Source organism: Urocampus carinirostris, chromosome 7 (genome assembly GCF_059441175.1).
Source record: "Urocampus carinirostris isolate Australia breed hairy pipefish chromosome 7, RoL_Ucar_1.0, whole genome shotgun sequence".
NCBI lineage: Eukaryota > Metazoa > Chordata > Actinopteri > Syngnathiformes > Syngnathidae > Urocampus > Urocampus carinirostris.
This window is the reverse complement of record NC_142355.1, coordinates 9804087-9810656: the sequence shown is the minus strand read 5'-3', so window position 1 is coordinate 9810656 and position 6570 is coordinate 9804087. Positions and strand designations below refer to the sequence as shown.

The 6570-nt window shown below is 39.6% G+C and overlaps 1 pseudogene; it reads right to left on the bottom strand.

The window, feature by feature from the left end:
- Nucleotides 1-5335: 5335 nt before the first annotated feature.
- LOC148362278 (U2 spliceosomal RNA) lies at nt 5336-5425 on the bottom strand (annotated as a pseudogene).
- Between the last annotated feature and the right edge of the window lie 1145 nt (nt 5426-6570).

The following is a 6570-nucleotide window of genomic DNA, read 5'->3' as shown; positions in this document are numbered from 1 at the left end:
CTGGCTAGATTTTCTTGTGCGCGGAGAAGCACTGGGTAGTGCGCAATGGCGCACACACGCAGCTTAGAGGGAACATTGCACTCCAGCCATGGGCTCTCTCTAACTCAGGCGTGGGCACGGTAGTGTAAGATGGGGCTGTAGGTTGGTAGAAGATTATGGGATTTGGCTGGGCACTGTTCTGGGGCTCTGGCCAAATGCCATACTGGAGGGGTTTCTTTGGGCTCTGAAAAATATATCTTTATATCTGCCGCTACACTGTGCTCTGTGGGCACTGCCCCTTTCTCGAATCTGAAAACACAGTGCCATTTAGTGGTCAAATATTACAATTTGGAGCTTCAAGGGATATGTCAACCGTGAACAGAACAACATTTTATCAAACAAATCAAAATTACTTGTACCGGTAATTATTGTGATAGTTTCATCCAGAAATTGACTTTGAAAACAAACAAAGTACATGCAAATGACAAATGCGTAACCACTAAAATATTAGATATGAAATGTTGCGTTGTAGAACTAACTGTCAACCAGTGGCATGCATTTCATAATTTTACTTGAGATCAATCACTTTGGCTTGCAGGATTTTATTAAACTGGTTTACTATCAAGAACCTTTGGCAGCATATTGTCAAAACTCATTACCTGGTTTTGTCTTCCCCTCCTCAAATGTTTCAGATCCCCAAATTCAATTCTGGTGGGTCTCTGGCACGTTTTGTAATAGACTTGAAAATTTATTTCTGACCACTTCTTCCATGTGGTTACATTAGACAGAACAATCTTAGTGAAGGAAAATGATTTGGCACAAGTTTGGTAGTCCTTAAAATGATGGCACCAGATCTGAACGACAGTGTATGGACATTTTCAAGCTTTGGCATAATTCGAACTGGTGAATAAAGTTCTGCTCCAGACATCCTATTTTCAAAGACACTATTAATCGTATATGATGCTTACACTTTACACAGGTAAGATCAGGCTTAAACAAATAAATCCAGGCCCATCGTTGTTAAAGCCCGACACAGCACGAGGCTGAACAATTAACTATATTTGCATTGTTTGTTTCTGAGAACCCCCGCGACCCTACTGAGGATTAGCGGTACAGATAATGGATGGATGGATGGATTTCTGAGAACTTGGGATAAGGAGAGTTGATTTATGATAAACAGATTAAAGCCTGTCTTTTGTTATTTTTTTCTTGATCTTAAGCAGAAAAAAGTAAGCTAGAGGAGCCATGTTCAGAACAGTTTATGTTCAATGTTCCTTTTATGTGTAATTTAAAAGTTAAAGGTGGGATGCATCATTTGAGGTGTCCATTTGAGGGCGGCAGTGGCTCAGGAGGTAGAGCGCTCGTCTTGGGATCAAGAGATCGCAGTTCGAATCCCGGCTCCTCCATGTTACATGTCAAAGTGTCCTTGGGTAAGACACTGAACCCCTAATGCCCCCAATAAGCAGGGTTAGCACCTCACATGGCTGCACGGCCGCTATTGGTCATATCCCTCAATAGGGGTGACCGACAGCAAGACAAACATACAAAAACAAAACAAATAAAGGGTAAAATAGCAAAAAAAACACACACAGACTTTTTTGGACCATGGCCAACCCAAATGCCCAAACACCCAAACAAGTTAGGCACCTCTGACCCTAAGTTGGTCATGCTGTCGTCCCTCCAGATGAAACGGGACACAAGAAAGCGGCCATGTCACTTGGGTCAGGGTGACACAACACACTCTTCTGTTCAACATTGCACTGGTTTACCCCTGCCGCATCATAAGGGTGCCCAGCCCATCCTTTAGAACAAGTCCACAATCCAACCATCCTTTCACGACACCTCCTTTTGGGCCCAGAAAGACCACACTTCTTTTCAAAGTCACCAAAAGGGCCCTAACTATGCATTGGAGGGTTATATTCAAGTCAAGTCAAGTCACATTTATTTATATAGCCCTTAATCACAAAACTGTCTCAAAGGATTGCACAGGATTACAATTACACCATTACCTGATCTTAAACCAACATGCGGGCAAGGAAAAACTGAAGCCTCAGCGTGAGGCAAAAAGAAACCTTGAGAAGGGGCCTCACAAGTGGTAATCCCCCTTCCAGGATACCAGGGTGGAATAGATTTAGCATTAAGTTACAGTACACAAACATAGTAAACATCAATAAAAGAGAACACTAGGTAACATAATGTCATTGTTGCAAAAGTCAATGATAATCTTCAGCTCAAAGCAAAAATATACAGGTCATAAGAATACATGATAAACCTTATCTCGTTGTCATCACCTTCTTAAACAAGATAGAGGATCAGCATTGTTCATGCACTCCAAGGTATTTATATAGAACTAATTTACCTAACTGCACGTCACTTGTAAGAGCTAGTGTTTACTAAGTTAGGCTAACGTTAGAGATGTTATAAATAACTCGATATTTCCTACATTATTTCCGTGCCAAAGTCATTGTTGTTCTCTAATTTTAATCAGTGTGTTGCCCTGTTTTGTTTAGTGCATTTTCTGAAATCTTTTGGGTGAAATGCCTTTAGTCATTTTGTGAAAAAGGTGTTGTAGTAGCATGTTATAGTCACAATAAATTGTATTTAACTGTGTTAGAGTGAAGATGGCATTATTTCAATATTATTCATTTATTTCCTCTTATTTAGATCTCCAGTGTTTAAGGACCTGTTTTGATAAAACGAACAACGCTCTGGATATCTTTAGCCATTTATTACCAATTTAAATGAGGATTGGCACGTTGGTTAGGCAATGAAATTCTGAAAAGAATGATATGCAGATGTACGGATTGCATTCAAAATTAAACCCCAAAATAAACGTGAGTAACACCACTCGTGATTGAATTTTATGCACCATTTTTACGCATATGGAAAGATAAATCAAGAATTTACAACTCTTTCAAAATGTCTAAAACATAGCCAAAGTAAAATACATGGTTGCAAAGGTTTTATAGCTGTAAACCGTTCGTCTCCAAATGGAAACTTGGCTACCGTTAGAAAAATGTGTAAAGTACAACGTTTAGTTTTTCAGATACACTTGACTTGACTTGAGATAGTTATCAAATTTGACAAAGTACCAGGCAAGGCTTCAATCTGGTCTCCCACCAGTTTTTCATTTAATGACCTAAAAAAACAACAATGTTAGTGGCTATTGCAGTCATTATTTCAGTTTGGGACAAAACTTCATTATGTTGCTAAAACTGTCCGTACTCTCCAAACGGTCCAAGAACAGCATTCTACTTACTTTGGGTCCGTCTTGGAGATGGATTTGGAATTTTAGTTGCATGTTAAGGTGCTATACTCGTGTTACTGAAATCTGGGAGTACTTTTCAAAATTCTCGTGTTACCAATTCGCTTTTGTGCTAGTTGTATTTTTCATAAAACAGGTAATAGAAACACACCTTCTCACACACATTGCATAGCTTGTGAGCTATGTGTGACACATTTCGCTTCGATTAACAGCTTGAATGGAAAGTTACATGAGTTTGAAGGATTTAGGAATGGTGCACAACTGCGATAAGGAGCGGCTTCAGTGAAGTTAATTGCATTCAATTAACCTCTGTGCGTGCAAAAGGAGGGTGACATTTATAGCATGGAGGAATGACATACGTGCACCTAATATGTGCAGCATTCGTAACTAGCTATTCATCGAGTTTCAGCCGGTGTCTGTTTTTAAAGTAGATTATGAGTGATGAAAATACTGACTTCACAGTTTAAATAATTATATTAAGAGAAAAAAAAAAGTAACATAGTTACACTTAATTGGACTCATTTCCTTCAAAATTCTAAAGACTTTCATGATCTGCACTAGGATAATTTTGAGATACTGGAAGCTACCGAATAGCCCAGCAATGAATATTTGGCAAATACTAATGATGTACGCAATCTCTAGTGAAAAAAATGCTGGGGAAAGAGTATAGGGTGAATGGGACTAATGAGCGATGGGATGACTTTTTATTCATATTCACAATCTGTAACGTCTCATTGTGTATAACACCACACTTAAATGTTAAATGTACTTTTCCTTTTGGGTGGCATTTCCATTTTATGTATAGAAAACAGTTAAAGGGACAGTATGTAATATTTAGTGCCTCCTATGGTCTAATAAAAACGTTCTTTCAGTAAAAAGAAAAATATTAATTTGAATACTAGGCAAAAAAAAATACCAATGTTAATTTTTGTAAAAAAAAAAATCATAGGTCAAGAAATATGTGTTCCTTCTAAAAATTGGCATCCCATTCAAAAGTCGACGCCATGTAAGTTTTAGGTCGCACTGCTACGGGTGCCCATAGCAACCAAAAATGCTACGTGTCTTTGTGCCATGCGCAACATTGACTTGCGTAACATATTACGCATTACGTTTGGCAGAATCCTACCATTGGCAAGACAAAGACAACATAGAAGTTCTTCCGGTCCGCCTGAGTTAAAAGTACAAAGAAGAAATATTTTGGTTCTCTGTCAAAGCATTGAGATGTCGCTCAGTATTGGATTGGGAATTTCAATTTGAAAGTCTAAAAACTAATGTCAAATGGATGACCAGACGCATTCCTAAATTTTCCAAACGAAAGCACAAGAGTACAAGGATTTATCTTGGGGTTGCATTTCCAAGATGGAGAGATTTGAGGGGAAAACTACAGATGAAAAGTTACGCTGCCTTTGCCAGCTATTTCCTTGACCAGTAAGAGGATTTGGTGTTTGTGTTTTGAAGAAAATATTATGCCACTTTGTGTAATGCCGCTGAAATGCCCAAATATCACGTCCCCTTTATCTTGCTCTGCCTCTTTCCCGCCCTCTTTGGTTCAGTGTTTCTCAAGTCTAAATAAAGTGATGTCATGGGTTATTTTCCTTAGCGTAGTTAAGTTCCATGTACAAATGTGAACGTAGCAATTAACCGGTTAGCACCGGTAGTATTGAAGGTGGCACTACAGTATTGTCTTGCAATGCGCCATTACGCTACCAATTGAAATATCTCTAAACAAGGCTGAAAGTACCGTAAATTTCGGACTATAGAGCGCACCTGATTAAAAGCCGCACCCACCACTTTTTGGGCGATTTGCCACTTTTGTACTTACACAAGCCGCACCTCTGTACAAGCCGCTTGCGAACGCGTTGAAACTTGTGACATAATCTCATGTTTAACTCAAACCATGTACACGATTGGAACTGCGGGGGGTTTTGGGGTTTTTTAAGGGTTATTGATCTATCTTCGTTATTCATTATCCATTATCCGTTATCGGTCAGTTCATAATACGCTACAAAGCCTAGGAGCCGGGACACTTACTCTCAGCCAAAAGGCCAAGCTAAGGTCCTAGCCTAAAGCTTTGCTGCGATCATTGCGAATGCACCGTTCCCGGAGGTACTGCAATACCGGGCCGATGCGTGGAGTGGACAGAACAAGCTCTTATTCCATCTCCGGAATGCAAAAATCAAAGGCCAAGCTAAGGACCTAGCATTGCATAGATGGTACACAATCCTATAATCACAGTCGGCATCATGAATGGAAAATGATACCCGTAATTAAAGTATGATGCAGACTTGTAAAGTACGGGTACCGTTGAAAGTAATCCAAGGAAACAAAATGTATATTTCCAAAGTTAAGGGTGGGAAAAATATATATCCACTATTGTCCGCTGCGACAACAGACAGATCTACCGGTAACTCAGCTTTACCCTACTTCCCATCAGCCCGCGTTTGCTCCGCAGGGCTGAACATTTGGGAAAAAAGTAGCGGCTTATAGTCCGGAATTTATGGTATATCAGTTGCACTTTCTATGAAAAAATGACAACCAAATTATAAAAAAGATGTGACTGACTGACGTCACTACTTGATGCTCAATGAAACTCCTAGGCATCAGCTACTTAGCCCATGTGGCACACGAGTGTGCAACACCATCAGAGGGCTCATTCTACCTTACGGAGAAATGTTATCAACTTTGATGTCCAGACCCCTAAGGGCTAATCTGCTTAATGTAACCTAAAATATTTTATTAAAAAGAAAGGGCTCGGGGAGGACCTTTTAGAACAGGTAGTTCAAAAGTTCAAAATCCATTGATGTGTCTCTCCCTATTTTGAGACAATAATTGCACAGCTTTTCCAACTTGTAAAGCATGTCTCTGAACACTGGTTCTTCAAACATATCGAACGGCAGCATTTCAGTAGCAATATACCGTGTCATACTACCGGGCACAGTTTGACAATGTCGGGTTTTTTTGGCATGACTCATGTGTAAACTTCATGTATAAACAATTGACAAGCTGCAACCCCTGGATTGTTTGCTGTTCTTCCTTTGTACCGGTTGACTGGACTCCAAATAGTGCTTGGGATGAATAGTTAGCCCCTTTCACTGGCACTTTGGTATTTTGGGGCTCATTGATGTCGCTCGGTATAAACCCAAAATGTGTCCAAACTACTGAAGTGGTGCGTGATTTTCAAACAAAAAGTTGCGACACCATGATCAGGGTTGGGTAGGGTTACTTTAACTTGATTACTTTCAATTACCGGTACTTTTGGATTACTCCAATACCAAATATGCTAATAAAAGACGAAAGAAACTAAATATTAATAAAATGATGACTCA